The sequence below is a fragment of the Poecilia reticulata genome, linkage group LG1 (genome assembly GCF_000633615.1).
Source record: "Poecilia reticulata strain Guanapo linkage group LG1, Guppy_female_1.0+MT, whole genome shotgun sequence".
Lineage (NCBI taxonomy): Eukaryota > Metazoa > Chordata > Actinopteri > Cyprinodontiformes > Poeciliidae > Poecilia > Poecilia reticulata.
The window spans coordinates 31,263,576-31,269,575 of NC_024331.1; the positions used below are offsets into that span (position 1 = coordinate 31,263,576).

The 6,000-nt window shown below is 41.8% G+C and overlaps 1 protein-coding gene and 1 long non-coding RNA gene across 2 annotated transcripts in view; both read left to right on the plus strand.

The window, feature by feature from the left end:
* bnc2 (basonuclin zinc finger protein 2) overlaps positions 1-6,000 on the plus strand; it is a 224,415-nt gene that overhangs the window by 44,713 nt on the left and 173,702 nt on the right. The window lies entirely within an intron of this gene.
* LOC103472898 (uncharacterized) overlaps positions 3,249-6,000 on the plus strand; it is a 30,496-nt gene continuing 27,744 nt past the window's right edge. Inside the window, exon 1 of the long non-coding RNA XR_534943.1 lies at positions 3,249-3,412. This is a non-coding gene — a long non-coding RNA (uncharacterized LOC103472898). The remainder of the gene's footprint in view (positions 3,413-6,000) is intronic.

The following is a 6,000-nucleotide window of genomic DNA, read 5'->3' on the forward strand; positions in this document are numbered from 1 at the left end:
AACCAGCAGCGTCGTAACTCCTCCTTCTCCCATTGTGCAGATGGCAGCAGCCTGTGTGGCCTGATAAACTGTTAATGGCTTAAAGAGGAATCCGTTATTACTTTTCCCCATGTGGGGGAAGACCGAAGTGGTCCGCTTCCTTTGATTTTGTCGAGTTTGTGCATACCTGAGGACGTTTATGTTCTGCAGATCCAGAACGTTTAATCATTACGTGCCACAGCACCACTGGAAGTTCTTGGTGTTCCTGCATGACTTTGGCTGCAGGATGTCACCGTGACCTGGAGATCATGAATGAGCGAATGAATAAAGATAGAGTGAGAGATTGTTCATTAAAAAACGGGATCCCAACTAATGCATGAAAGAGTTTGGACAAACCTATTGTAAAAATCTTTTTGTTAATGTTTGATTAGAGCTTTAGGGTTAGCAACACTAACTTTTCAATACCCTTAAAAAGAGAGAAAGATTGTTCATATTGAGGTACATTTGGTGTTTGAGCTGTTAAATTAGGGCTCTAAGCATTTTAAGCCATTTCCCGGCTGTTGTGGAGCCCCACTCTTTTTATTTGATTGATTTATTTATCTTTACATCTTTTATGTCACACTTTGTTTTCTCTCCTTAAAATGCTGCGACTTGAGCAGCTTTAATATTTTCCTCAATGCTGTTTAGACGTCCTGCTGTGTTTCCTTTACAAATGTGCAAAACTTTCTCAATAATCTGCTAATGTTGACATAACACAATTTTTTAATTTTGGTTTTTCCACTAAATAAGAAACACGGCTACTACATATGAAAAGTTTGTTTTCACGCGATAATCATGCTGCGCCACCATCCTCAAGCTGCTTCCTGTCTTCTTCTTCGTGTATTTCTCCAGTTATACCCTCTGGTTGTTGATCATGTGATTCGTATGATGAGAAAAAGTGTTTCAACAGCAGTTACAGCCAAAAAGTCCCTTCATAGAAACGTTTCATCAAAAAACGTGAGTTTTTCTAAATCTGTGTGTTTCCAAAAAGCAAATTCATTTTTGTAATTCAAATTTGTGCAATTATATGGTCAGTGGAAACACAACTATTGATTAGATAGATAGATTTCACATCTAATCATCACTTGTCTCCTAATGTCTTAATCCTAAACATGAAACTACAAAACTGCAATTCCTGGCAAAAAGACAATTTTAGGTTGTTTTTTTTTTGCAGAAAGGAGTCATTAGTTTTAGTCCTAGAGTCTCTTATCTGAAGCATCTGGCAAGTGTTTTACTTGAATATGATCCAAGACATTTTTGTAGAGAAGCAGAAACAAACAGGGAAAGGCGAAAACAAATGGAAACGATCTTCAGGGGAGAAGGTGAAAGTAGACAAATCGTTGAACCGTCAGTGCCAGGAACTGAAGCGAAGGTGGAGGTAACGCACAGAAAGACGAGCAAAAACATTAAAGGAAGTACAGAAGAGAAAAGGAGGAGAGCAGCTGGAGGCTGGGTGGAGTGTTTTTAGGTGTCTGGCTGTAACAGCCCGAGTCTCTCCCCCGACACCTCCACAACTTATTATTCCTCCGCATTCCTGCACAGGGAGACTGCCCTGCCCACTGAAACCGCACTCTGTGTGTGTGTGTGTGTGTGTGTGTGTGTGTGTGTGTGTGTGTGTGTGTGTGTGTGTGTGTGTGTGTGTGCGCTGTTTTAAGTGAAAGGGCACGTTGGCCTCCCTCTCCCAGGACATCTGCCTGCAGAAACAGGGCTTGTGTTCGACATGTTTATGTATGTTTGTGTGTCAGGGAAAGTGGAAAGAAAAGAATAAAGGAAGAAAGATGGTAAGACAGAAAGATGTGAAATATATTCATTTTCTTCGTGGACAAAATATAATTTTAGATTTGGAAGAAACAAACATGTTGAATTAAAGTGTCTGTTTTACGAATACAAAAAATGTTATTTTTACAATATGAGACAGAAGGAAGGAAGAAAAAATGGAAGGAAAGGAATGAAGGAAGGAAAAGAAGATGCACAATGTATTCATTGTATATTCATTTTATTACAATATTAAGCAAGAAAGAATGAAGTAAGTAAAGACAGATATACAGATAGAAAGAAAGAGGGAGAGAAGCAGCAGTGTGAGCGTGTGACAGATCCAGTTGTTTCCCTCCTCCACCGGGTCCAGCGGGACGTTAGGTTGTGGCGAGGAGAACAGAAAACATCTCAGGGATTTCCTGCCATTCAAAGCCGGCCCTGAGTCCCCGCTCGTCTCCACCCTCGCATGTCGTCCACCTCCTCACAAGCTCTTGAAGTGAGAGGTGTGGCTGCAAACGCTTCTTTAATTTGTTAGGGCATCCAATCTGTGTGTGTGTGTGTGTTGTGCAGGTCAGAGGAAGCTGTGTGTGAACTCCCGCTGATTGCAGCAGAAAGGATGCATGTTATTACAGCAGCTTTGTGGACAATGTCGTGCGGCGACAATGATGAAACAACAGCCAACTTCCCTCTTTGTCAGCGGACTCGCATGTGTAACGCGTTTCTTAAAACCGACTCCATGTTCGAGAAATTCTTAGTCAGGTTGAGGAGAAAAAAGTTCTGACTAATTCATTGATAGTTTCCGTTAAACTTTTTAACCCATTTCTGTACATCTTCCAAGAAGTAAAACCATACATATATATTTTGTAAGGAAGAAATGACTAATTTTAGAACATTTACTGTAATGCAACTTCCCCTCCAGAGCAGGTATGAGGCGATGGTGGAGAGGAAGCGCTCTTTGGCAACAAACATCTAGCATGGCTTTCTCAAAGAGTGGGGGCGCCAGAGAGCTGCAGTACGGAGAAAACATACCGTTTCCTAATGGTTTTTCAAGTTACGAGTTAATTTCCAGATGGTTTTCAAGAAATATAAAGATAATTTTTCTCAAGACAGTTTTCTTGAGATAAGTTAATTTCCAGAAGGTTTTCTAGAAATGAGTTAATTTTCTGTTCCACATATACTTTTTCCAGATGCTTTTCTTGAGATGAGTTTATCTCCAGATGGTTTTCTAGCGATAAGTTAATTTTCTGTTTTCCACATATACTTTTTCCAGATGCTTTTCTCAAAATAACAAATCCACTTGAAGGGTGGATTTGTTAACGATGGTTTAACAAATCTATCATCTTGTGATCTTGAGAAAACAAAGTTTGCTTTATCGAGATTAACTCGTTCTCTCAAGAAAACCAAGTGTATGCGGAAAATGTCTGCTCTAGGCTTCCGTAGTTCAGGGGATTTTTGACAAAAAAATAAAAAGTAACTGCAGATAATAACCAATTTCACCGTCTTACAAACGCGTCCATTCATCCAGCCACCGGGGGCGCTGTTACAAAAGTACTGGCTCTGCCTGGCTTGAGCGGACCTGTCTGGATTTTACATCTCTAAACTTGATGAGAAGTTGATATATAGCGTTACAAATTCAGCGGTGAGTTGTTGATGTTCAGGCTGTTTGGATCCTTTTGTGGAGGGTTGTTAATTTTACCGTTAGCATTAGTTTTTTGTCTGTTAGACCATTTCGGCGTTCGCGGAACGGAACTCCATAGTCGAATTATGTTATTTTTGATAAGTATGCATATAAAACTACACAGCATTCTGAAATGGGAATAATGACTTTTTTTCGGTTACTCTTTTATGTGTCCTTAACAATTCGGCCAAACTGCCATTTATCCATTTATTTATTTTTGGGTGCTTTTGACATGTTTGTGGCATCGTTAGTAAAGTTCCTATGACGCCTGGGCTTGTTTTCGGTCTATGCTAACACTGTTGAATGTAGTTTTAATGAATGACTTATTGTTTGTTGTGCAACATATGATTATTAATTAATACATTTTGCTGACCTTACCTAAAAGTTAGAACCTCTGTTAAAATTATTTTGTTATTAGCATATTTGCATTTCTTATTTCTTCAATGTGTTGTTGCGATTTAACTTTTAAGTTTATGAATACTTATATTTATTACTTCTTTTTAGGTAACATATTACTGCGACTGTGTGTCACAGCAGCTATAGCCTCACAAACACAAACACTCCTCTTGAAAAACATTCCTATTTGTAACGCGAAGCGTGAACTGCAAATCGTAACTGCATTTAATCATATTTTCAATTTTATTGACATTTGATTGAGCAAACGATAAATCAATATTATTATGATAAGAAATGCATCCATATAAATGATAAACAATACGATAAATGCCCCTCCATCCCCTCCCCTTTAGCTTCTATCAGCCTGTATGGTTATAATTTAGTCAAATCCTTCTCTCTGATCTTATCCCTCAGTTTACAAGCACGAACCTTCAAACCAAAACAATAACTTTACAACTTCTGTTTTCACTGAATTGCTCCCCAGAGTTTTCAGTAAACCGGTACACCGCCCTGTGGCACCTCACACTCCTGCCCTGCTGAGTAGACGCTGCTTTCAATATGAACTTCTGTGTTTCGCTGGTTGTCAACATGTGGTTCCTCCAGTCACCGGAGCTGGAGGGCAGTAAAGCTCTAACGGGACTGCAGCTGGCACAACAGAGGAGCGAGGGAGTGGGTGGCTCTCCACAGCTATCTCTTTGAAAAGGAAAGTGTGTGTGTGTGTGTGTGTGTGTGTGTGTGTGTGTGTGTGTGTGTGTGTGTGTGTGTGTGTGTGTGTGTGTGTGTGTGCGCGTGTGTGGACTTTGAGCTTGGGGGAGTGTGTGTTGTTTTACGAGCGTCTCTTCCCATCTTGGACCCGCTGGTAGCTTTTGCTTTTAGACTTTGATTAATAGAAGCTTGAGGGCTTGGGAGAAATGCAACTTTGCACACCTATTAAATGTTTGCTGTGCTCAGCATGCAAAACATCCCTAATGTGATCAGTTTGTGTGCAACAGCACAGTGGTAAGGGGCTGTAGCTTGAATTAATCACATCCCAAACCGTTTTCTGTGGAACGCAGCAGCTCCGACAGATGTTGAGGTGGTTCTTGCCGTAAAAATGACACTTGCAGTTGTACCCAAGCTGGTACGGCAGCACTTTGGCTAATTTCTGGACATTGCCTCTCCGCACTAACCTGCTCTCTTTTCTCTGTGTCTCTGCAAATGAACTTCAAGTTGAAAATGTCTATATACTGTTTGTGCATGTGTGGATAAAACTGTGTGTCTGTTTGAGTGTGTGTGTGTGTGTGGTAAGTCTGTGTGCCCTCCCCTTCTCTCCACGCCTGGATGCTAACCGCTAGTGAAGGCTAGCCAATTATCCCCAATCAAGCTACCCTCTCTGGAACTGGCGCGAGAGGAAGCTCCCACTAGAGCTTATACTAGTCATTATGGGGCACATCCTGACATTAACTTTCTCCTTTTCCTCCTTCATGTTTCCCTTCTTTTTCGCTCTTTGGCATTGTTGAGTCAAACCAACAATCAAAGGCACAAACTAAAAGCACATGGGTTCCCTTCTAATAGCCCATTAAGGAAATTTGGGGGCTGACGATCTAGAAGAGATTGGAAAGCTATGTGGTCATCGTTTAGGAAGGAAGGAGGCGCGTTTCTCTGGGCGATTGTATCTGTCTTGGTGTTGCTTGAAGGATTGTCTCTACCAACTGGGAATAGGCCTGGGAGGCTGTGGATTCTGGTAAATGTCATCCCCACGCACACACGACTCCTCCCTCCTGAGACACTGAGACAGATTGGACTGAAATCAACTCAGGTAATTTACACGCAGACAGTGATTACCGCTCCCTCCGTCTGGGTGTCTGCCGTCTCTTCTGGTCTCCAGAAACCTCCTGCGTGACAACAGAAGGCCGTACTCGCGGTTCTTCAGCTGCCGCGTGTGTTTGATGGTTGGATGCGAGCTGAACGGTGTCATTGTCTCGTCTGCGCTCAGTCAGATCAGTGGAAAAGAGAGACCAGGCGAGGTGTGGTGCCTGTAGGTGATCCACTTCATTCCCCTCCTGTCTTGTTGTGACAGGACCGGCATTAAACGTAAGGAGTCACTGATGGTGCAGTGACAGGCCCAAATCTCCACCCACCATCTGTGTGTGTGTGTGTGTGTGTGTGTGTGT